This window comes from Salmo salar, chromosome ssa25, assembly GCF_905237065.1.
Source record: "Salmo salar chromosome ssa25, Ssal_v3.1, whole genome shotgun sequence".
In the NCBI taxonomy this organism is placed as follows: Eukaryota; Metazoa; Chordata; class Actinopteri; order Salmoniformes; family Salmonidae; genus Salmo; species Salmo salar.
In genome coordinates, this window is record NC_059466.1 from 35,441,924 (window position 1) to 35,468,633 (window position 26,710).

Below are 26,710 nucleotides of genomic sequence, written 5' to 3' on the forward strand. Positions count from 1 at the left end.
AATGTTGGGTTATATTGGAGAGAGTCTCAGTCTTTAATCATTTTCCATATACAGTCTGTGCCTGTATTTCGTTTTCATGCTAGTGAGGGCCAATAATCCTCTCTCACATAGGTACGTGGTTGCAAAGGGCATCAGTGTCTTAACAGCGTGATTTGCCAAGGCAGGATACTCTGAGCACAGCTCCAAAATCTGGCAGTGGCTTCTGATTAAGTTACATTTTCACAGAACCGCTTGTTGCAATTTCAATGAGGCTCTCCTGTTCAGATATCGCTAAGTGGACTGGAGGCAGGGCATGAAAGGGATAACGAATCCAGTTGTTTGTGTCATCCATTTCGGGAACGTACCTGCGTAATTGCGCACCGAACTCACTCAGGTGCTTCGCTATATCACATTTGGCATTGTATGTAAGATTGAGATCATTTGCACACAAAAAAATCATACAATGATGGAAAGACTTGTGTGTTGTCCTTGTTAATGCAGACAGAGAAGAGCTCCAACTTCTTAATCATAGCCTCAATTTTGTCCCGCACATTGAATATAGTTGCGGAGAGTCCCTGTAATCCTAGATTCAGATCATTCAGGCGAGAAAAAACATCATCCAAATAGGCCAGTCGTGTGAGAAACTCGTCATCATGCAAGCGGTCAGACTAGTGAAAATTATGGTCAGTAAAGAAAACTTTAAGCTCGTCTTTCAATTCAAAAAAACGTGTCAATACTTTGCCTCTTGATAACCAGCGCACTCCTGTATGTTGTAAAAGCATTACATGGTCGCTGCCCATATCATTGCATAGTGCAGAAAATACATGAGATTTCAGGGGCCTTGCTTTAACAAAGTTAACCATTTTCACTGTAGTGTCCAAAACGTCTTTCAAGCTGTCAGGCATTAAGAGCAAGAGCCTCTCGGTGGATGCTGCAGTGAACCCAAGTAGCATCGGGAGCAACTGCTTCCACTATGTCTTCCTGTCATGGCTTTTGCGCCATCTGTACAGATACCAACATGAGCAGCAGCTACGTTTGGCTACATACAGACCGTTGATGGAATTCCCGTGAGAGAGTAACGGTTAATGTGATTGGAGATGTTAATTATTTGACTAGGCTACCTGTATTTGACATTGTGTTGCTATTTCGCTGAGCACTAGATGGTTTAATTTTATTTTTGGCAGTGTAACGAGGCTACTCAGGCGAGAAAAAAGCCCAGTTGGAAAATATAAATGGACTGTTTGAAAATGTGAAGAATTATTATTATATATTTTTTTTTAATTAAAAAAATGTGAATCACATTTTTATTTGTCGTACCCCTGACGGCATTGGGTGTACCCCTGGGGTATTCCGTTTGGGAATACCTGTTCTAGAGAATGGGAGGTACGCGCTCACATGGTAATATTGGAGTGTGACACAGGGAGATAGGAGACAGAGTAGGGGACATGGTGCAGGGTCTGATACATGGAATCCAAAGAGGTAGTGGACAAGGAGACAGAAAAGGAGGGGACACAGAAAGGCGGACACAGAAAGGCAACACAGAAGAAGAGAGAGACAGAACGGTAGTAGAGAAAGACAGAGAAATACTAGAGAAGAAGACAGAAAAGGGACGTGACTAGGAGACAGAGGTGTAAAGGCAGGACGGAAGGAGACAGGAAGTGAGGTTAAGGAACCAGATAAGTAAAGGACCAGGACGAGGAGGCGGTTCCAAAAAGGCAAGGCCAACATCTTTTGAGAGATTCGTTCACCTCCGTCTGCTGGCAGCTCTAAGAGAAAGATGAAGGATATATATTTTGAGTCTTCCCACCACTCCCAGGCCATATGCCAGACAACGTAAATCAGACGCACACACAGACACAAAAACATTGTAAAACAGGATACCTCATTGTTGCTGAGAGGTTTTGGACTCTGATTGGACACTATATCTGCCTCTAACTGTGCATCTTGACGCATATGGTTCTACAATTCAAGGAGTAAAAGAATATGACACAAAATGATTCACTAAGTATAGGAGTGTAGCCACAGGCACAACTGAAATTGACTGCATGCAGTAAATCTCTGTTGCCTTGTTTTTTTTGCTTTTGCCACAGAATGTTATTTTATGCAACACTGCCTGGCTTCTGCTTGAATCAGAAGACTTTGTGACCTTGTTGGTTAAAAACAACAGCAGCAGAGGAGCAGTGGCCCTTGGGTCGTGGGTTCATAGTGCCATGGCCTCTTAAAGGTCAAAGTGAATTAGGTTAGCGGCACACAGATGGATGGTTGGATGGTGGGGGTCAAAGGGGTAGAGACTGACTCTTGTTTATGTGTCCCTGCCTTTTCATAGCACCACAACTGACCCTTGGAGGGACAGATGGAGAGACGTCTGGAGGGACGTCTGGAGAGATGTCTGGAGGAACGGCTGGAGGGACTGATGGAAGTACCTTGTGGAATTGGTTAGTGGAAAGTATACAGTTAAAAGAAAGAGACATGGTGAGGGTTATAAGTGAGAAATAGGGATGGATACAGACTATACAGGAGAGACAGAGGTCGACAACAGGAGAGAGAATGAGAAGGTGGTTAGATTGGACATCACTTTGGCCAAACATGTAATCTTGGCCTCCCCGGCAGCCATGAGCCTCTCTGGATCCTGTTAAGCCATAAGCCTACTTCTCCCTGTGTTACTGCTCAACACCATAATCATCAGTGGTGCAAGCCTTATACTTTATAGGGGGCTCTCATGATTTCCACATCACACACTTACACAACAAGAGACAGACTCTTAACAGTCACACATACAAACCAATGGCCTTATACATGTATTTTGTTTGTCTGTTTGGTTGATATGTGACTGTTGCTCCTATAGCCTTGTGTGCTAGAGATCTAGGCTTTGCGGCTAGTGAACAAGACTATCTCAACAGTAGCCTGCACAAGCTTCTTTCCGGATTGTTGTCCCTTTTAACAGCAGTTTCCCTTTTCCTTTAAATATGCATATGAGCCTTGATTGCATTCATCATTGCCACATCATTGATTAAAACCAATACATCTCTGGGACTGACCCCCTCCCCAGGGTCATACATATTCATGAAGTGGAGGTTGTAATCCATTCTGAGTTTAGGGGATGGGGTGGGTAGGTTGTATTTTTGGAAACAAACTAAAGACCATTGTAATTGAATTAAGTTCAACCTCTCAGCAAGAACAAATGGAATATTTCATTGTGGGTTCAGGATAATGCACAGGGTCCTTGTAGAATAGAATGTAAACTGTTTTTGTTGTTGTTGTTGTTGCCGTGTTCTACCGTGACTAGACTACTAAAGTAATGGTATTCCTTTTGCGAGGTGGCATATTGAGTATTGTTTTACCTTCACCCCAGGTGATTCTGGTAAATCAGAATTAGTTTTAGGGCGACGAATCCATGTTATGATAAGTGTGCTTTCTATAATTCCCTGGAGAGAGTTCTGGATAAAGAATACATTAATAGGAGTGGGGTCTGTTTAAAGACTACCTCCAGTGGAAATAGACAAATGCGCCTTAGAATAACATTAACATAAATGCTTTCTTCAAAGTAAAGATATTGAGATATACATTTTACAATTTTATTCAGGGGAAGACTTGAAACAGAGGACAAAACACATTTCTAAATCTCTTCTATATTCTGTCTCTCGTTGGCAGCATTTCTGTTTACTTTCCCTCTCATTAGAACTGATCTGTCCTGATAAAGTCCAATCCCCTCCTAACTCGTGCAGCATTAGTTGGCTAGAGCTGAGACCCGTAACCCCCTACCATACGTACCTACCACAGATGACCTCAACCCTCCCTCGATAGCCTCCCACCGCTCAAACACTACCTGTTATCAATAAAATAATTAGAGCAGCTATACTGAAGTTCAAACCATAACCCTACAGTATCAGAGGAAAGCTGCAACATTAACCCTTGTATGGCGTAAACCATACACATGCCTCAATATACATTTAATCACTGACTAGTATAGCATTTATTTAACTATTAAAGGTCCTCCGTTTTTACTTACTTTCATTCCCATAAGTCCGGGGATACCCTGAGGAGAGAGATAGAGTTGTAAATCTTATCCTGATTGAATGATAAATACATTTTATGAATCTTTATAACATATTCCAGTCTTGTGTCTTTTGTTTTGTTAATTAATATTGATCTAGTATGAAATGCTGGTATAAGATTAAGTATGTGGCAGTGTTGAAGTAAACATGTGACTATGTTGGCTGTGTTGATGACAAAGCGTACTTACAGGAGGACCCTGCAGACCAGAAGAGAGAATGCTTTCTGCGTCTACTTCTCTATATTACCCTCTGTTGTGTTTTTCATTATGCCCACAGACCTTTATCCATTCTCCACAGCAATCTGCATAAAGGTCTATAAAGATACCTCTGTCTCTCTCCCTCTCTCCCTCTCTCTGTCTCCCTCTGATTCAGGGGGTCAGATGAGGAAGGCTAGCTCATTATGCCATTCTGTGTCAGCCTGTTTCCAGCTGAGTGCGGTCATCTGAGGTTCATCACAGCCATCTCCACAGGAACGAGCCCAATCTGCCCAATCTGGACAAACTATAAATACGAATCCACAGTTGTCTTTGGGTGCCTCGCCAATCAAGATGAGCGCTAGGCAGGGCTGTACAAAGGGCTCAGGGCTATAGTTAAATAAGCCAGAGTTGGTAAGTGGATGAAGGAAGCATGTTAGCTGGGCTAAATCTGACTTACTAGGCAGCTAATGCCATTGTAAACAGTGTTAAGTCCACTGTGTCTCTCTCTCTCTGCATAACTGAGTTACAGGTAAGGTCAAGTTTAAGCTCCTCCACAGAGATTTGCAATAATGTATGGTAATTCCATTATAGAGTGGAGGAGGATTATCCCTATTAAATAATACTGAGCCAGACTTGGGGCACCGACGTTGTTACTCAAGGCTGACTGTACCGTCATTATCTGTGCTGGTCTATTCTCTTCCTAAACTGTTACTCTGCTTGTTTGACCAACCAGGTTTTAAACCCGGGTCTCAAGAAACTGTTAGCCCTTTGAGCTAAAGCCTCCACTCAACTACGGTCATGAACTTGTAAGATGTGTAAGATGGTGTAAGATGTGTTAGATGGTGTGAGATGTGTAAGATGGTGTGAGATAGTGTGAGATGGTGTAAGATATGTAAGATGTGTAAGATGGTGTGAAATGGTGTAAGATGTGTGAGATGGTGTAAGATATGTGAGTGGTGTAAGATCTGTGAGATGGTGTAAGATGTGTAAGATGTGTAAGATGTGTGAGATGGTGTAAGATGGTGTAAGATGTGTAAGATGGTGTAAGATGTGTGAGATGGTGTAAGATGTGTGAGACGGTGTAAGATGTGTGAGATGGTGTAAGATGTGTGAGATGGTGTAAGATGTGTGAGATGGTGTAAGATGGTGTAAGATGTGTGAGATGGTGTGAGATAGTGTGAGATGGTGTAAGATGGTGTGAGATGGTGTGAGATGGTGTAAGATGTGTGAGATGGTGTGAGATAGTGTGAGATGGTTAAGATGTGTAAGATGTGTGAGATGGTGTAAGATATGTAAGATGGTGTAAGATGTGTGAGATGGTGTAAGATGTGTAAGATGTGTGAGATGGTGTAAGATGGTGTAAGATGTGTAAGATGGTGTAAGATGTGCGCGATGGTGTAAGATGTGTAAGATGGTGTAAGATGTGTAAGATGGTGTAAGATGGTGTAAGATGTGTGAAATGGTGTAAGATGTGTGAAATGGTGTAAGATGTGTGAGATGTTGTAAGATGTGTGAGATGGCGCCGATAGACATGGCCGCCTTGTTTCTGGCTCCAAGGCAACTTTGCAGTATTTAAAAAAAATTCTATGTTATTTCTCACGTTATTGCAAGTATTTCGCTACACCCGCAATAACATATACTAAACATCTGTATGTGACCAATAAAATTAATTTGATTTTTAACTTTAGGGGAGAGCTAGCGTAATATTGGGCTGCAAACTCAAATTGAATTAATGTCAACTCTATATCTGACATGGTACAGGAGTCTTCTTTTTGTTTACCCCCTAGAGTCGATGTCTGTGCCCACTTGGAAATCTAATTGGCATAATAAAAGAAATCACCATAAAAATCTGTCAGTATAAGCTAGAGATATGTGTTTGGATGTCAGACCATGAGACATCCCAAAATTGGTCTTCTCAAAAAATCGTCTGAAGCGTTCGAACGGTTTGGCCTACAAACTATTATGACCCAGCTATGGAAAGATGAGACTCTCACAAACTCGATGGTGTTCTTGTACAGCTGATATGCCAACTTCATTCTGTAGCGTCCGAACAGTTTGGGCTACACACTAAAATGGCCCCTCTGTAGAAAGGTGAGACTCTCACGGACATGTACAGTGGGGCAAAAAAGTATTTAGTCAGCCACCAATTGTGCAAGTTCTCCCACTTAAAAAGATGAGAGAGGCCTGTAATTTTCATCATAGGTACACTTCAACTGTGACAGACAAAATGAGAATAAAAAATCCAGAAAATCACATTGTAGGATTTTTTATGATTTTATTTGCAAATTATGGTGGAAAATAAGTATTTGGTCAATAACAAAAGTTTATCTCAATACTTTGTTATATACCCTTTGTTGGCAATGACACAGGTCAAACGTTTTCTGTAAGTCTTCACAAGGTTTTCACACACTGTTGCTGGTATTTTGGCCCATCCCTCCATGCAGATCTCCTCTAGAGCAGTGATGTTTTGGGGCTGTCGCTGGGCAACACGGACTTTCAACTCCCTCCAAAGATTTTCTATGGGGTTGAGATCTGGAGACTGGCTAGGCCACTCCAGGACCTTGAAATGCTTCTTGCGAAGCCACTCCAGCCACATTTCATCTTCAATGCCCTTGCTGATGGAAGGAGGTTTTCACTCAAAATCTCACGATACATGGCCCCATTCATTCTTTCCTTTACACGGATCAGTCGTCCTGGTCCCTTTGCAGAAAAACAGCCCCAAAGCATGATGTTTCCACCCCCATTCTTCACAGTAGGTATGGTGTTCTTTGGATGCAACTCAGCATTCTTTGTCCTCCAAACACGACGAGTTGAGTTTTTACCAAAAAGTTATATTTTGGTTTCATCTGACCATATGACATTCTCCCAATCCTCTTCTGGATCATCCAAATGCTCTCTAGCAAACTTCAGACGGGCCTGGACATGTACTGGCTTAAGCAGGGGGACACGTCTGGCACTGCAGGATTTGAGTCCCTGGCGACGTAGTGTGTTACTGATGGTAGGCTTTGTTACTTTGGTCCCAGCTCTCTGCAGGTCATTCACTAGGTCCCCCCGTGTGGTTCTGGGATTTTTGCTCACCGTTCTTGTGATCATTTTGACCCCACGGGGTAAGATCTTGCGTGGAGCCCCAGATCGAGGGAGATTATCAGTGGTCTTGTATGTCTTCCATTTCCTAATAATTGCTCCCACAGTTGATTTCTTCAAACCAAGCTGCTTACCTATTGTAGATTCAGTCTTTCCAGCCTGGTGCAGGTCTACAATTTTGTTTCTGGTGTCCTTTGACAGCTCTTTGGTCTTGGCCATAGTGGAGTTTGGAGTGTGACTGTTTGAGGTTGTGGACAGGTGTCTTTTATACTGATAACAAGTTCAAACAGGTGCCATTAATACTGGTAACGAGTGGAGGACAGAGGAGCCTCTTAAAGAAGAAGTTACAGGTCTGTGAGAGCCAGAAATCTTGCTTGTTTGTAGGTGACCAAATACTTATTTTCCACCATAATTTGCAAATAAATTCATAAAAAATCCTACAATGTGATTTTCTGGATTTTTTTTCTCATTTTGTCTGTCATAGTTGACGTGTACCTATGATGAAAATTACAGGCCTCTCTCATCTTTTTAAGTGGGAGAACTTGCACAATTGGTGGCTGACTAAATACTTTTTTGCCCCACTGTACATGTTGGTTGTTTTTCTCTGGAAAGCTTACAGACCTCACAAGACTTGTCCGAAGGTCCCCCCGTACCAGTTGAAACAATGAATGGAAGTACTCTGCATTCAGAAAGTATTCAGACCCCTTTAGATTTTCCACATTTTGTTACATTACAGCCTTATTCTAAAATGGATTCAATTGTTTTTTCCCTCATCAATCTACACACATTACACCATAATGACAAAGCAAAACAGATTTTAAGTAATGGAAAAAATATATAAAAAATCACTTTTACATAAGTATTCAGACCCCTTACTCAGTACTTTGTTAAAGCACTTTGGCAGCGATTACAGTCTTATTGGGTATGATACTACAAGCTTGACACACCTGTATTTGGATACTTTTTCCCATTCTTCTCTGCAGATACTCTCAAGCTCTGTCAGGTTGGATGGGGAGCGTTGCTGCACAGCTATTTTCAGGTCTCTCCAGAGATGTTTGATCGGGTTCAAGTCCGGGCTCTGGCTGGGCCACTCATTCAGAGACTTGTCCCGAAGCCACTCCTGCATTTTTTTGGCTTCCATCTGACCACTCTACCATAAAGGCCTGATTGGTGGAGTGCTGCAGAGATGGTTATCCTTCTGGAAGGTTCTCCCATCTCCACAGAGGACTTCTGGAGCTCTGTCAGAGTGATCATCGGGTCTTGGTCACATCCCTGACGAAGGCCCTTCTCCCCCGATTGCTCTGTTTGGCCAGGCAGCCAGCTCTAAGAAGTCTTGGTGGTTCCAAACTTCTTCCATTTAAGAATGATGGAGGCCACTGTGTTCTTGGGGACCTTCATTGCTGCAGAAAGGTTTTGGTATTCTTCCCCAGATCTGGGCCTCGACACAATCCTTTCTCGGAGCTCTACGGACAATTTGTTTGACCTCATGGCTTGGTTTTTACTCTGACATGCACTGTCAACTGTGGGACCTTATATAGACAGGTGTGTGCCTTTCCAAATCATGTCCAATCAGTTGAATTTACCACAGGTGGACTCCAATTAAGTTGTAGAAACATCTCAAGGATGATCAATGGAAATAGGATGCAAATACGGTATTCATGTTTTACTTTTTTTATACATTTACAAACATTTCTAAAAACCTGTTTTCGCTTTGTCATTATGGGGTACTGTGTGTAGATTTTTTTATTTAATACATTTTAGAATAGGGCTGTAACGTAACAAATTGTGCAAAAGGGGTCTGAATACTTTCCGAATGCACTGTATATATGGAGACTGTTTAGTGCCAAAAATAAGGGGTTAAATATATGTAAAAAAAAAAAATCTTTCTTAGATATAGAACAAACATTTCAGAACAAACTTCCTTTTGATTCTTTGGGCGGGGGGAGACTATCTGTTGTTCCATGTAGTGAATTTGATATTCAATGCATTTGTTCTAAAATATTTTTTTCTAATTCTTCAAATTCAAAATGAAATAGCAAAATGATCCTTGGTATGAACTTCTTAAAACAATTCCATATTGCTTAGCAGAACCCCCCGGCTTAGACAGGGCTTAGACTCTTATGGGTTGAGCTTATTGCTATGTGTGTGAGCTGTATGCTTTTGTTTCAAAGTAGATTTGTTTAAGACTAGCAATTATCACGCTGTGTTACTCTGATTTATCCCACTGCAGTAAACAAAAGTAGGGTGATTCGTTGGGGTAGCTGAGTAGGCGTATAATACGCCTACCCATCTACCCCAACCAATCACCCTACTTTTGTTTACTGCAGTGGTCTAATAACCCAAAAGTTGCATTATTCGAATCTCATCAAGGACAACATTAGCATTTTAGGTAATTAGCAACTTTGAACTTCTCACTACTTTTTAGCTTCTGTGCAACTACTTAGCATGTTAGCTAACCCTTCCCCTAACCCTAACCTTAATCTTTTAACATAACTCCTAACCCTGACCCCTACTCTAGCTAAAGTTAGCCACCTAGCTAACGTTAGCTCTAGCCACCTAGCTAATGTTAGTGACAGCAAATTGGAATTCATAACTCAAAATTTTAAACATATTGTATGAAATACATTTCATAACATATTGTACAAACTGCAATTCATAACATATCATACGAATTCTAATTCGTAGCATATCATACGAAATGGATAATGGATGTCGACAAATGAATACATACCATATGAAATGTAACACATCATACTAATTGGAGTGTCCCGGATTTACTTTTGCTTTGTTACGTCTACACACACACACACACACACACACACACACACACACACACACACACACACACACACACACACACACACACACACACACACACACACACACACCTGTGTATACACACACACATTTATGGGTTTATGGTGTAAGAGCCTCAGCCTCAATGTCCTCATCAAAGATTTAAGTGTGATCTGGTGTGAAGTTGAAATGAGGGACACAGGCTAATATAAGGATTAATAGGTTAAGTCTTCTATCGTGAGGGGAAATGTGATTGTATGTTAGGAGCATTACACATGGTGCTTTTACTTAATAAGGGATTGGGGGGTTGCATTACATGGGCGTGCATGCATTTGTGTGTGTGTGCCCGTATGTGTGTGTGCTCACACACTGGGATTGTATTGGAGGAGATGCGTAGTCTTTGTTGGTAAATGTTCTTCATGCAGCATCTCAGACAATGGAGCTCAGTTTGACTTATGTGGTGCCTCAAGAGAAAAACAGAGACAGTGGAAAACAGGGAGAGAGAAAAAGAGAGAGACGAGCGAGAGAGAGAGAGAGAGGGGACAGACGGCTAAATGATGCATGTGGCGTGATTAACCAATCGAGTGTTTTAATTTAATGTTGCGTGTTAATGACTGTCTGTCTGAGAGGAACAGAGAGGCCCATGGGTAGGAGAGGGGAGTCTCCCTCTAAAACACAGTTAATCAACTAGTTAATGGACTTTTCTGAGTTTCTGGGTGTTCAGCGCAATTATGCTCTGCTTTTACTTATTTATCTGAGGTGTCTCTGCAATGAAACCACATGAGGTGAGAGAAGGGCTGATGCCATCACTCAGACAGTAGCCATATGATACATCAACATCCCTGGCTCTCTAATTGTGGGCATCTCAACTTGGGAATTCCTGACACCATTCACATCTAATATGATACAGTATTATATGTGCTGTAGTTCATTTCCATGGACAGCGTATTCAAACATTTATGATACAATCCCATGTTTGTCTTCTTCTTTCAATCATGTTTTTTTGTTGTTGAAATATATACAGTATTCAATGCACCAATTGTTCTAGAATTGATTTATGTTATGCCGAAGCATTGAGACAGCATCTTGGGTGAACAGAGGGCAAATAGATTACTTTGTGAAGACAGACATTTTTATAGAAAATGTTTTTGATTATGCTATTAAGTTGTTATTAGGGGCATTTCCACGGTTACAGAGAGATGCTGAGACTCAGATTTTTCACTTTAAAATGTATGTCAAACTACATGCATCTGCACTGTTCTTTAAATAAATGTGTTTTTGTAAAGATTTTCTATGGAAATTGTAAAAAGTAGTCCTTGTGCATAGAGATATGTTTTTTAAAACTTTGCAATCGTTGGTTTTTAATTAACATACATTTTAAAGTGAAAAATCGGAGCCTCAGCATCACTCTGATACCATGGAATTGCCCTGAGTCAGGCTGCATTATATTGAGCGGCCCACGTTGTTCAGGCCCACTATGAGACAGTGATCATATTTAGTAGGAGTGTAGGCTGGGGAGAGAGGAACATGGGGAGGCTCTGTTAATGAATTGGGTGTTTGAGATCGTAATGCAAATCTGCAAACTGGAGACGGCAGGGTGCATACACAGACACACACACACGCACACACACACAGTAGGCTTTGACGCACCCCTCTAATACGTGAATCAGTCATAATACTGCCTAGCTGTCGACACACACAGACACACAGACACACACACACAGACACACAGACACACACAGACACACACACACAGAAACAAAAAAAGACACACACCCTTACACACATCCCACTACGCATTCAACCAAATTATTTGAAGAATAAGCATATTCACTTTCATGTATTATTAGAATGATTGATATCAGCTCCTGTTCCCACACATTCTGTCTGTCTGGGACGCTGGCAATTAAACTGAGAGCATAGTGCTACATGCAGAGGGAGAATGATCAATTAAACTGAGAGCATAGTGCTACATGCAGAGGGAGAATGATCAATTAAACTGAGAGCATAGTGTTACATGCAGAGGGAGAATGATCAATTAAACTGAGAGCATAGTGTTACATGCAGAGGGAGAATGATCAATTAAACTGAGAGCATAGTGCTACATGCAGAGGGAGCATGATCAATTAAACTGAGAGCATAGTGCTACATGCAGAGGGAGAATGATCAATTAAACTGAGAGCATAGTGCTACATGCAGAGGGAGAATGATCAATTAAACTGAGAGCATAGTGCTACATGCAGAGGGAGAATGATCAATTAAACTGACAGCATAGTGCTACATGCAGAGGGAGAATGATCAATTAAACTGAGAGCATAGTGCTACATGCAGAGGGAGAATGATCAATTAAACTGAGAGCATAGTGCTACATGCAGAGGGAGAATGATCAATTAAACTGAGAGCATAGTGCTACATGCAGAGGGAGAATGATCAATTCAACTGAGAGCATAGTGCTACATGCAGAGGGAGCATGATCAATTAAACTGAGAGCATAGTGCTACATGCAGAGGGAGAATTATCAATTAAACTGAGAGCATAGTGCTACATGCAGAGGGAGCATGATCAATTAAACTGAGAGCATAGTGCTACATGCAGAGGGAGAATGATCAATTAAACTGAGAGCATAGTGCTACATGCAGAGGGAGAATGATCAATTAAACTGAGAGCATAGTGCTACATGCAGAGGGAGAATGATCAATTAAACTGAGAGCATAGTGCTACATGCAGAGGGAGCATGATCAATTAAACTGAGAGCATAGTGCTACATGCAGAGGGAGAATGATCAGTGACTCTGATGGTAACTTTATATCAGGCTCACACACACACACACACACACACACACACACACACACACACACAATTAAACTCAACACTCTTGCTCATGAATATGTTATGAGGTCTACTAGATAGATGAAGTGAGCAGTAACGTTGGGATAATGAATGTATGGGTACAAGCTCAGAGCTGCTGGTGTGCAGAGAGCCCTCCTCGAGGACCCTACTGGTTAGGTTGCTCCTGTTACTGCCATAACCCTTCCAGTTAAGATGAACCATGCCCTGCTGTCAGTGTGTTAAACTTATTCTACACTGGAAGGCAGCAAGGGTCTCCTGTGGGGTGGGCTATGGATTGTTATGGTATAGCTGTGCTAATGGGAAGCTACAGCCACACAAACATAAACACACAAGCACGCACACACGAATATACACATACACACACACATACACACACACACACATAGATATATACACACACTAATGTTGCTAATGTTCTGCAGACATGCAGACCTTCCGACATAACATGTTTTCTGTTGTTCGAGAGCACTTAAGGTCACAGTGAAGCTCCCAGGTATTGATTGTCTGATCAATATGTAATCCCTGCTGAAATGTAGATTATCCTAATTGATTAGGACCAGGACTAATTGCGGTTGTGTTAAATGTAATTTCATTTTTGAGATATGATGATTGTGTTAAATGATTACATGAGAAACATCAGATGTTGATGTTGTTTTCATCATGAAAGCATTAAAGGCAGAAGGCAGTGCTTTAAGCTGTGACTTTAAGACTGCTGTGAAGATGACTGCTGTGATGATGACTGCTGTGATGAGGACTGCTGTGATGATGACTGCTGTGATGAGGACTGCTGTGATGAGGACTGCTGTGATGAGGACTGCTGTGATGAGGACTGCTGTGATGAGGACTGCTGTGATGAGGACTGCTGTGATGAGGACTGCTGTGATGAGAACTGCTGTGATGGTGACTGAAGGCACTTGGTGAGAAGAAGGTTTGCATTTGCATACATTTATATGTCAACGTTACTCTTCTTCAGTTCTCTCTCTAATGGGTTGTTGTCAATACTGGCATAGTATAGGACAATGAGATTAATAGTACCTACACTGTGTGTGTGCGCGTGTGCGTGTGCACTCGTGCGTGTTTGCGGGTGTGCATGTGTGTGTATGTGCATGCATGTGTGCATGCCTTTGAGTCATTATGGCTTTGACAAAAAAGAAAACCCACCCAAGGAGAAGCAGTGAGTGGCATCTGATTTTATAAGGGTAAGATATGTACAAATAAGCCCATTTCCCAAATGCCCAAGAATTACAACTGAGAACAATCATCCTAAATACTGTGAGTGGGTAGAAAGAAGAGACATTCAACCTAGGCATGGGCACCCTTGTGTATGTGTAACCGGTGCTGTACTGCAGCGCTGTAACTGTGCGTTGTGTGTGGTTGATTGAGACTATAGACGTGGACTTTGGAGATCAGGTTGTTTTAATGAATCAGAATTCACTCTCTGCATCCTGCATCTGCATCCAAAAGAAAATAAAACATTTGTAGAGCATATATGTTCTGCGAATCATCGCCTCTTTCTACAACAGATGCACAATACAAGGGACTGGGATCATTCCAGGAGCTAGCCATCGTTCACACATACCATAGCCTGCTAATACCTTAGCTAGCTATTAACCACATGTTGAATTCAGAATGTTGATACCATCCTAAAAACTACAATTACAAGTGCATCTTAACAATACCATCCACTTATGAGTAACCTCTAAATATACAACATTATTCATGAACAAACCACTGTGTGTATGACTGTGCTTAAAAGAATCAAACTTTTTCTGAAGACGAGAAAAAAGCGTGCTTACCTCTCATAGTGGATCAAAATGATTTATGCACGGGCACGCAGGGAAAAACGTAAGTACACTCTCCGCTACTCCCAGGATGCAGGCATGCATAATAACAAATCAACATGACATATTAATATATGAACCTGGGGAAATTTAGAAAGTACTTTAACAACTGTTACATATGGAATATACAGTGAGCTCCAAAACTTGCCCAAGCCCCCCCATGAGGTCGTACATAGAAAGCTGTGCAGCAGAATGACTTCTATAATATAATATAATACTTTCAAACCCGTATTGTCTCTGCTATTCCACCTGCCACATACAGCACAACTCAGCTCAACCCTCTATTGATGTACATCTTTGTAAGGAAGGGCTGTGAAAAATATCATACAGCAGTGGAGGCTGGTGAAGAGAGGACGGCTCATAATAATGTCTACATGGAATGGTATCAAACAGATGAAAACCATGTGTTTATATACCATTCCATTCACTCCATTCACTCCATTCACTCCATTCTGGCCATTATTATGAGCCATCCTCCCCTGAGCAGCCTCCACTGGTGTACAGTTACACCCTGTCAACCTTTGATATGGTATGTGCCTGACATCAAGGATAAGCATTAGTGCCACAGTGTCATGCAACACATGTTGCAAGGTTCAAGGTATGGTTACCAAAGCAACCAGGAGTGTGATGTGTGAGAGCACAGCTATAGACATACACTTTCTTTCAGGGAAGCGTGAGGTTTAGTTCACTAAGTGTAACGTCAAGGTGAATCGATGGCATTGATACAGTTTGATGCCGTTCTGTTCCTCTTCCTTCCATTTCAAAGGCATTTACTTTCAACTTTTTATTTTTCCAACGATCAAAGGCTTTAAAATAAATCTTGACTATACTATAATCTCTCCTAATTTAAGTTGTCAGGCTCTCTCTCTCTCTCTCCCTCCCTCTAATTACTCTGCCGTGCCCCCCCTGCTTACCTAAATAGGAAACACACACACACACACACACACACACACACACACACACACACACACACACGTTCTGCCTTTCAAAACCCCTTTTGAAACACTTATCTGTTTTGTTTTGTTTGTCAAAGTGATTTCCTTTGTTAGTTCCCTTTTCTGTGAGCGATGACATTTTGAGTTTGTGTTATGGGAACGTAACACTACAACGGCGCAGGTTGGGGCCCCCTATGGAAAATGATCTCCAGATTAAAATCAAAGGAGCCCTCTCATCTCTCCCCCTCTCCTGAAGAGAAATAACAAAAAAGAAAGAGATGATTAGGGATAACCCAGCCAAGCCTCTTAATCTGGAGACAAAGGATCCTTCACATCAGAGGATACCCTAGTTGAAGAAAGAGAGAGATGGAAAGAGAGAAGGAAGGAGAGAGATAAAAGATGCAGGAGTGGAGGTCATTAGCAGATGTATTGAAATAAAGGAACAGAAGGGAAGAAATGAAAATAAAAACATAAAGCAGAGAGATTGACAGATCAGTATTGGGTTAAAAGAGTGCATATGGCTCTCTGCCTGTCTCTTTGTGATTTAAGTGGTTTTAGGTGACAGGTTACCACACCCCTTCCTAACGCTTACAGACCTGCTTCCACCTTGGAAACGCCAGTGCCACAAAAGAACAGTCACACAGTAGTGTGTGTATCGTATGTGTCTTTTTGACTTGACATTAAAAAGGTGTTTTCGTGCTCCACCCATTCACCCATTCACCCATTCACACATTCACCCATCCACCCATTCACACATTCACCCATTCACACATTCACCCATTTTCTCACCTCTACTCTTTAAGAACAATTTGTCAACAAAACAATCAGTCTGTGCTGGAATTCAATGTCAACAACCTTTAAAACCCAGAGAGCAAGCGAGAGAGAAAGAGAAAGAGAAAGTGAGAGAGAGAGAGAGAGAGAGAGAGAGAGAGAGAGAGTGAATAGAATAAAAACTTTATTGTCCATCCAGCATGAACATTTTTCTTTGGCATCACCTTCATTAAAAGAATCACATACACATACATTCTCACATCATACACATTTAAACCAGTCAGTCCATCATGTTGCATACACTAACAACATAGAGGACATTAATACATTCACTCACAACTGTTCCCAACTGCACATATACAGATACAATCTACTTTGCATTTAGTAGGGGAGAATGAATGTTTGAAAAAGTTAATCTTGCCCATGGCATTCTGGCATTCTGAAGCGCAGAGGGAAGCCTCTCGAACTGAGGGTCTAGAGGGTGGGAGGGGTCATTTTTGGTATTTTTGGTTGCCTTGTGGAACAGAATGCTCAACTGTGCCTGTGGTCAGCCAATTACTTTGCTGGCTGTGTTTACTATTCTGGTCAGTTTGCTTTTGCTCCTCACGCTCAGATTACCATACCAGACTGTCATATTGAACGTAAGGATGGTCTCCACCAAGCTGCTGTACACCCTCTCCAGAAGATCCTGGCTGACCCCAAACCCTTTTAATTTCCTGATTAAGAACAGGCGTTGGCTTGCTTTAAAAAAAAATACAGTCTGAATTCTCTGTAAAACTCAGCTTATTATCAATTTGTGTCCCTAGGTATTTAAAACAGTCAACCACCTCCACTGGTTGGTCGTTCAGAGAGAGTGGTTAGAACATTGGGAAGTTGTTGCCATTGATGATCAGCTCCTTTGTCTTTTCCACATTGATGTGGAGGGCACTTGACCGACACTATTCTTGAAGGTTGTTGGTCTGTTTAAAATAGCTGTCCCCGTCTGACGTAGCATCTTTAATAAGAGCCCTACCAGAGCCATGTCATCCGCGTACTTTAAAAGCCTCACATTGTTTCCCCTGTGTTCAGGGTCAGTTCATCAGAGAGAGATCATGTTTTTGTTATTCTGTTGTGCTGTGTAATGCCTGTCAGGTTTATAGGAGTCAGGGGATGTGGACCTCAGTGTGGTAAGAGGGGTCAGAGGTGACTCTAAACCTGGAGTAAAGGGTTTCTGACACCGAGGGAAAGGCTAGACACGTATCCCAGATACCACACATCCAACCACAGAGGATCATAGTTACCCTCAGCTGTTCTCTCCTATGTCTGAGTAACAGGAAATACCCTCTCACACCCCAGGTTATGTAAACATGTGGTACACACACACTTCTCTCACATATTTCTCCTGAGAGCAGCAGTTACCCTCCATTGCCTCAGCTGTTCTCCACCACCTCTGTGTGAGAGGAGAGGCACTCTCACACCCTTGGTTACGTAAACATAAACAACGTATGTTTAGACATTACACACACACACATGCATACGTATATACAGATGTTGGACCTTAAATTGAGCCAGTTTGCTACAGCAGGGAAATTATCCTGCAGCAACAGGAAATGTGAATTATTATATGGATTATAATTAATGGACATTTTTGTAGCGGTTTATATATTTTTCGTGAGGAAAAATCAAGTTGGACATTTTCAAAGTGGAAATTACAAACTTCAGAATACTTTTTTAAACCTCAAATACATCCCAAGTTTTACTTTTACTGCAACAGGCTGATCAAATTAAGATGCTACATCTGTACATTACACTTAATAGTACCACCTCAACCCAACAGCCAACTCCTCTGTGCGTGGGTGTGTGTGTGTGAGACTGTTGTTTAATCTCTAGTCTTCAGAGACATTAAAGGACAGCCGTGCTCTGTAATACTGTTGAGCCAGCGCATGTTGCCATGGTGTAAGCACATATTCTGACATGCGCAGGCCATCGCTGAAAAACCCTCCCTCGTGGTTCTTTTAGTGCCCCAAAGCAGTCAGTGTATGTGTATGTGTATGTGTATGTGTATGTGTGTGTGTGTGTGTGTGTGTGTGTGTGTGTGTGTGTGTGTGTGTGTGTGTGTGTGTGTGTGTGTGTGTGTGTGTGTGTGTGCGTACGTACACAGGATACATGGTTAGTTCATCCATCACTCAGGGCAACAACAAAAAAAGGGCAGACAGTGAAATGTTGGCAAGTTCATTTATCCTACTGTGGCTCTCCACCCCCCTGGGATACAAAGATCAGAAACGTGGCAGGACGTGGGGACATGGGACATATGTGTGTGAACATGTGTGTATGCGCGTGAGTTTGTGTGTGTGTGTGTGTGTCTTCAGGATTGGTGGGTCCCCTGCGGGACGGTTGAGCTAACGTAGGCTAAAGCGATTAGCATGAGGTTGTAAGTAACAAGAACATTTCCCAGGACATAGACATATCTGATATTGGCAGAAAACTTACATTTATAGTAGCTATTACAGTGAAAGAATACCATACTATTGTTTGAGGAGAGTGCATAGTTTTGAACATGAAAAGTTATTCATTAACAAATTAAGCACATTTGGGCAGTCCTGATACAAAATCTTGATACAAAACAGAAATGCAATGGTTCATTGGATCAGACTAAAACTTTGCACATACACTGCTGCCATCTTGTGGCCAATATCTAAATTGCAACTGGGCTGGAATAATACATTATGGCCTTTCTCTTGCATTTCAAAGATGATGGTGCAAAGAAAATACAAAAAACAGTTGTTTTTTTCTTTGTATTGTCTTTTACCAGATCTAATGTGTTATATTCCCCTACATTTCATTCACATTTCCACAAACTTCAAAGTGTTTCCTTTCAAATGGTACCAAGAAAATGCATATCCTTGCTTCAGGGCCTGAGCTACAGGCAGTTAGATTTGGGTATGTCATTTTAGGCGAAAATTGAAAAAAAGGGGCCGATCCTTAAGAGGATCCTTAAGTAAAACTGACGTGTTACCCTGTTCTTCCAAAGGGGTAATGTTGAGACCCATTATCGTCAGGGCAACACTAATAGAACTGCAAATATCACAATCTGCCAAAGTGATAATGGTTTGTTCAATAATTCAACAGCTGCTGGTACACACCTAATGCACATCCTGACATTAGTACAAAGGCAAGTAAACACACACAATTAAGAGTACACACTCAAATCTATCTGAATGACTACACTCATGGTGATAACTTTGTTCAATAATTCAACACCGCTGACATACAGTAGGTTTTCCATTCTACCACCCACACTAAAACAAATATATAGCCCACCACACAAACACCAATACACACAGCCAGAACCATTACAGTATATTATACTCTCTGCTATTTACAGGTAAAGAATATACTTAAAATATGTGTGAAGTATTTAAACCCATGGTCATAGTCCAGGCAGAGAGTGACTTCGAAATTGGACGTTATGAAATGCCTTCAAAACCGGCCACTATGGGCAACAGTGTGCTCTATTACATTATGACTGTGTACCCTAATGACTGTGGATCGGAAGGTCTCGTGTTCAAACCCTATCCCAAACCTTAACCCTTAAATTAACCACTTGGAATGAATGCCAAAATGTCATGTTTTAGCCCTATCCCAGAACGGAACCCTTAAAAACACTTTGAAATTTAACGTTTGGAGAAACGGAATGATGCTGAGCAGGAGGAGTCAACACAGTGTTTAAAACACTTTTGGAGAAACGTGGATAAATGTCTAATTCTGCAGTGAAACTGTAATGGCTTGTTGCATAGTTATGGTAAGCAGAAGACTAGTCTTCAAGGTTGTCTGTCTCTCAGTACCCTCAGTAATGGGATCAAAATCCATTCACCCCAGGGTTGTTTTATAACCTTTGAACTCTAAGTACAGATTTAAAATCTTATTTTGATCCCCCTGTTGCAGGAGAACTTTCCTTTAATGCAGGACATTTAAAACTTGTATTGTATTTTTTTTTTAAAGCAATGAATCAATCAATTTAATTTATAAAGCCCTTTTTACATCAGCAGATGTCACAAAGTCCTTATAAAGAAACCCAGCCTAAAACCCCAAAGAGCAAGCAATACAGATGTAGAAGCACGGCAGCTAGGAAAAACTCCCTAGAAAGGCAGGAACCTAGGAAGAAACAGAGAGGAACCAGGCTCTGAGGGTTGACCACTCCTCTTCTGGTGGTGCCAGGTGGAGATCATAAGAGTACATAGCCATTAATTGATAGATCATTCTTCAAGATGTTTAAACGTTCATAGATGACCAGCAGGGTGAGATAATAATCACAGTGGTTATAGAGGGTGCAAAAAGTCAGCACCTCAGGGTTAATGTCAGTGGACTTTTCATAGCCGAGCATTCAGAGATTGAGACAGCAGGTGCATGGGGAATTACACCAAATATTACACCCTGGCACATAGACTATTGCAGCATAGATACTGGAGAATGAGGGGGGGGGGGGGGGGACACTGTGGACCCATCCAAAGTTACCCACGGACAGGGCCAACCAAGCAGGATATTACCCCACCCACTTTGCCAAAGCACAGCCCCCACACCACTAAAGGGATATCACAGATCACTAACTTACTACCCTGAGACAAGGCCGATTATAGCCCACGAAGATCTCCCCACCGCACAAGCCCGAGGACAGGAAGGATGGAAGAGCGCAAGCAAGCCAGTGACTCAGCCCCCGTAATAGGGTCAGAGCAGAGAATCTCAGTGGAGAGAGGGGAACCGGCCAGGCAGAGACAGCAAGGGCGGTTCGTTACTCCAGTGCCTTTCCGTTCACCTTCACACTCCTAGGCCAGACTACACTCAATCATAGGACCTACTGAAGAGATGAGTCTTCAGTAAAGAGTTAAAGGTTGAGATTGAGTCTGCGTCTCTCACATGGATCGGCAGACCTTTCCATAAAATGTTGCTCTATAGGAGAAAGCCCTGCCTCCAGCTGTTTGCTTAGAAATTCTAGGAAGAATAAGGAAGCCTGCTTCTTGTGACCGTAGCGTACGTGTAGGTACTGTATATATTTTTTTCCAGGTCAAGGTTTGGCTTTTTCAAGTTTGGCTTTATTACTGCCACTTTTAGTGAGTTTGGTACACATCCGGAGGATAGGGAGCCGTGTATTATGTTCAACATAGGAGGGCCAAGCACAGGAAGTAGCTCTTTCAGTAGTTTAGTTGGAATAGGGTCCAGTAAACAGCTGGAAGGTTTAGAGGGCATGACTATTTTCAGGAATGTGTCAAGAGATACAGGATTAAAAAACTTGAGTGTTTCCATTGATCTAAGGTCCTGGTAGTTCTGTGCAGTCCTGGCAGTCCTGGTAGTTCTGTGCAGTCCTGGCAGTCCTGGTAGTTCTGTGCAGTCCTGGCAGTCCTGGTAGTTCTGTGCAGTCCTGGCAGTCCTGGTAGTTCTGTGCAGTCCTGGCAGTCCTGGTAGTTCTGTGCAGTCCTGGCAGTCCTGGTAGTTCTGTGCAGTCCTGGCAGTCCTGGTAGTTCTGTGCAGTCCTGGCAGTCCTGGTAGTTCTGTGCAGTCCTGGCAGTCCTGGTAGTTCTGTGCAGTCCTGGCAGTCCTGGTAGTTCTGTGCAGTCCTGGCAGTCCTGGTAGTTCTGTGCAGTCCTGGCAGTCCTGGTAGTTCTGTGCAGTCCTGGCAGTCCTGGTAGTTCTGTGCAGTCCTGGCAGTCCTGGTAGTTCTGTGCAGTCCTGGCAGTCCTGGTAGTTCTGTGCAGACTTCTGTGCAGAGTTTTTGAGAAATATGCACATTAAGAAAAAGGCTTCTGAAGTTTGTAATTCCCACTTTGACATTTCAGACTGGATTTTCCCTTACAACATTTTTTTTATCAACCCCTAATTAGCTTACTGTGGCTGGTTAGCTGTTAGCGTTCTAGCTAGCTAGCGGCTGTCATGTGATGTAACTGAGCTTGCATTAGGGGTGAGAGGCTTTGTTAATGTTGCTTGACTGCAGGGAGAGAGACCGCTAAATGATGACTTCACTCAACATGCAAATGACTAGTACGCCATGCAGTGCAGTAGAGAGATAAGATATGCATGCAGCCTGCACTTTATATTAACCGGTGTAGTTTAGCATGAAGCCCAGTAAGAGTTTATTTATTGAGTGTTGTGTATTGATGCAGATCTGACTTGCCTGTATAGTGGGAATGTAAGTTACTATGGAGTGTTTTAACACTCAGTCACTGCACACATGTGCAATGGGGTGGGACCTTTACCATAACCCACTACATGGGATGCTGCCATCCAGATAGATAAGCTACGCTACGATGCACAGAGCTGAGCGGTCCTTTTTCCACACTTACCTTAATGATCATTAGTTCATCATAATATCTATTAAAATGCCTCAGTGCTGTAAAAGCAGAGGGGGGACCAGGTCTATGGCAGGTCTTGTGAGATCTGACTGGTTGAAGACACATCAAGTCTAAATGGGAGAGATTCCCCTAGCTACCCAAATAGATCAGCTTCTCTTTCTCTATCTTAACAATGGATTCTATCCTCAAACACATTCTATCCTCAAACAACCTCAAAACATCCTTAACGCAGCGCTTAAACCACTAAGATATCATACCATTGCTCTACAGTGTGTTAATCATCAAGCCCAGCGCCACAGCTCCGTGTATAGGCATCCTGTGCCTCACTGACAGACCTTCTCACTGACAGGCCTTCTCACTGACAGACCTTCTCACTGACAGGCCTTCTCACTGACAGGCCTTCTCACTGACAGACCTTCCCACTGACAGACCTTCCCACTGACAGACCTTCTCACTGACAGACCTTCCCACTGACAGACCTTCTCACTGACAGACCTTCTCACTGACAGACCTTCTCACTGACAGACCTTCTCACTGACAGACCTTCTCACTGACAGACCTTCTCACTGACAGACCTTCTCACTGACAGATCTTCTCACTGACAGACCTTCTCACTGACAGACCTTCTCACTGACAGACCTTCTCACTGACAGACCTTCTCACTGACAGACCACTGACAGACCTTCCCACTGACAGACCTTCTCACTGACAGACCTTCTCACTGACAGACCTTCTCACTGACAGACCTTCTCACTGACAGACCTTCTCACTGACAGACCTTCTCACTGACAGACCTTCTCACTGACAGACCTTCTCACTGACAGACCTTCCCACTGACAGACCTTCCCACTGACAGACCTTCTCACCGACAGGCTTTCATTATCCTCTACAGATGCTCTGTCCACAACTCAGCAGAAGAGGAGAGAACAGGTGTGTGTGTGTGTGTGTGTGTGTGTGTGTGTGTGTGTGTGTGTGTGTGTGTGTGTGTGTGTGTGTGTGTGTGTGTGTGTGTGTGTGTGTGTGTGTGTGTGTGTGTGTGTGTGTGTGTGCGTGCGTTTCAAGTTTTAATGTCACATGCACAAGTACAGTGAAATGCCTTTCTTGCAAGCTCCACACCCAACAATGTAGTAGACAATATAAGTGTGTGGATTAATTCTTGACTGTCAAAACATTCATAAACAAGGGTTCCTCCCCCGTGTTCTGTACCTACTAATCAAACAGAGAGTGTTTGATTTACCTTTGCATTTCTGACAGTCTGGACAGAGCTACAGAACATCACCCCACTGGCTTGCCTTCTACTGTACCTTCCTCACCCAGAGGGATTTGTGATCTCAGCAAAAATGATTTGTCTGTACTAACAGATGGGAACAAGTAGTCTATATGTTATCTACATGTGGCAGACACTTCATGTGCAACATGTTCATATGATAGGATGGGCTGTTATGATAGAGCGACCTGAAGTCAGCTGTGGTCCCCGCAATGACAAGCACAAGGTTTGACTACACAATGCTTTTGTCATTATATTTGCGCAGAAAAACTCTCTGTTGTATCATTGTGCCAAATGCATTCTACATTAGTTGTACAACTTGAGTGTGTAAGGGGCCAAGGACTGCTAATGGGATCATGGTATTGAATCAGGATTGATGTGTATTGATGTGTACTGACGTGTATGCATGGCTCATCTGAGAAAGAGACCTTGGTCTCAGCATGACTCCCTGTCGAAATAAAGGTTAAATTAATGAAATATGCCTGAACTGTTTGTTGTGAACCAAATGACCCCTACCCATGGTGTCTCTCTGAACTGGGTCAAAGTTTACTATGCCTGCCCCTCCTCCTCCCCAATCACCACATACCACCACAAACACACACACACACACACACTCACACAGACAAACACATTCCTTACCTCCCAGTCTCTAGCCTTGTATGATCCTTGTCCAAATAAGCAGTCTTGTCGTCCTTGTTTTTCTACATCCAATCCATCAGCCTTAGGTACTCAACTCCCTGTTAAATAACTCCTCATCTGTCTGTGTAAACACAATCACACACACACACACACACACACACACAAACACTTACACACATACACATGCATGCACAATCACACACACACACAAACACTTACACACATACACATGCATGCACAAACACACACACACACACACACACACACACACACACACACACACACACACACACACACACACACACACACACACACACACACACACACACACACACACACACAATTACACACACAAAGACACACACACCCTGTCTATCTGTAGAAAATGTCAACAGCATTGCCTCAAGGTTAGGTCGTTTTCCCCAGACCCCTGTCTGTCTCTAAAGCCATGTTCACACTGCTCAAATCAGTAAACAAAAAAATCTGTTTTAGAATACTGACTGTCCAAACAGCAAGATACAAGTGACCAAATCAGATGTGCTGTGTTCAGACAGCAGTCATTTGCTGACATGGCTACGCTAGTTGTCATAGTAACAACGGATGTGTGCGCAGTGGTGTAGCCTGATTGGGGGTGGTGCTCCTGCTTCCTATCACTCAGAAGTTATGTAGCAAGTTACAATGCCTGCCATGGATGTTTCTCAGTTGCTTTGAATATTCAAAGCAGGAAACATTTTTGGGGGATTTGAGCCACTTAAAACTTCCAATATGAACGAGGCTTGAGTTTCCATAGAGAGAGATCAGATTTTTCTAGTAATGTTGATCTGTTTCACCTGTCCTCGTAATTGTCTCCACCCCCTCCAGGTGTCACTTGTTTTCCCCAGTGTAATTATCCCTGTGTTTCCAGTCTCTCTGTGCCAGTTCGTCTTGAATTTCCAAGCCTACCAGCATTTTTTCCCATTTTTCCTGCTTTGCCTTTTAACCTTTATCTAGTCCTCCTGGTTTTGACCCTTGCCTGTTCTGGACTCTGTACCCACCTGCCTGACGATTCTGCCTGCCATGACCTCGAGCGAGCGAGCCTGCCTGCCACTCTGTACCTCCTGGACTCTGATCTGGTTATGACTTTTGCCTGTCCACGACCATTCTCTTGCCAATTCCCTTTGGATTTATTAAACATCTTAAACTCCAACCATCTGCCTCCTGTGTCTGCATTTGGGTCTCGCCTAGTGTGATGATAGATAAAGGACTCTTGATCCCTTCCACACTAAAATGATTCTGAGATATTGAAAATGTCCCTTTTTATCATATGAAATAGAATGATAGTCAAAGAGTCTTGAATGAAAGGTATTTTTTCAAGAACCCGCTGTGCTCATGTGTGTGCTCGTGTGTGAGAGAGGGGGAGAGAAGGAGGGGGTGCTCAGACATCTGTTGGAGGACCAGGCAGACCCTCAGACACTCCAGAACGACCCGACAGATACTCAGACACTACAGGAGGACCAGGCAGACCCTCAGACACTCCAGGAGGACCAGACAGACCCTCGGACACTGCAGGAGGACCAGGCAGACACTCTAGGAGGACAAGACAGACCCTCAGGGATTCCCCAGAAGGACCAGGCAGACCCTCAGACACTCCAGGAGGACCAGGCAGACACTCAGATACTGCAGAAGGACCAGGTAGACCCTCAGACACTACAGAAGGACCAGGTAGACCCTCAGTGATACTCCAGGAGGACCAGGCAGACCCTCAGACACTCCAGGAGAACCAGACAGACACTCAGACACTACAGGAGGACCAGGCAGACCCTCAGATACTGCAGAAGGACCAGGTAGACCCTCAGACACTACAGAAGGACCAGGTAGACCCTCAGTGATACTCCAGGAGGACCAGGCAGATCCTCGGACACTCTAGGAAGACCAGACATACACTCAGACACTCCAGGGGGACCAGAGAGACCCTCAGACACTCCAGGGGGACC

At 42.8% G+C, this 26,710-nt stretch overlaps 1 long non-coding RNA gene across 1 annotated transcript; it reads right to left on the reverse strand.

The window, feature by feature from the left end:
- Positions 1–18,708: 18,708 nt before the first annotated feature.
- LOC123730551 (uncharacterized) lies at positions 18,709–24,944 on the reverse strand. Its single transcript, XR_006762021.1, has 2 exons — positions 24,738–24,944; positions 18,709–22,241 (listed from the first exon to the last, which is right to left on the reverse strand). It is a non-coding gene; the product is annotated as an uncharacterized lncRNA (long non-coding RNA).
- Between the last annotated feature and the right edge of the window lie 1,766 nt (positions 24,945–26,710).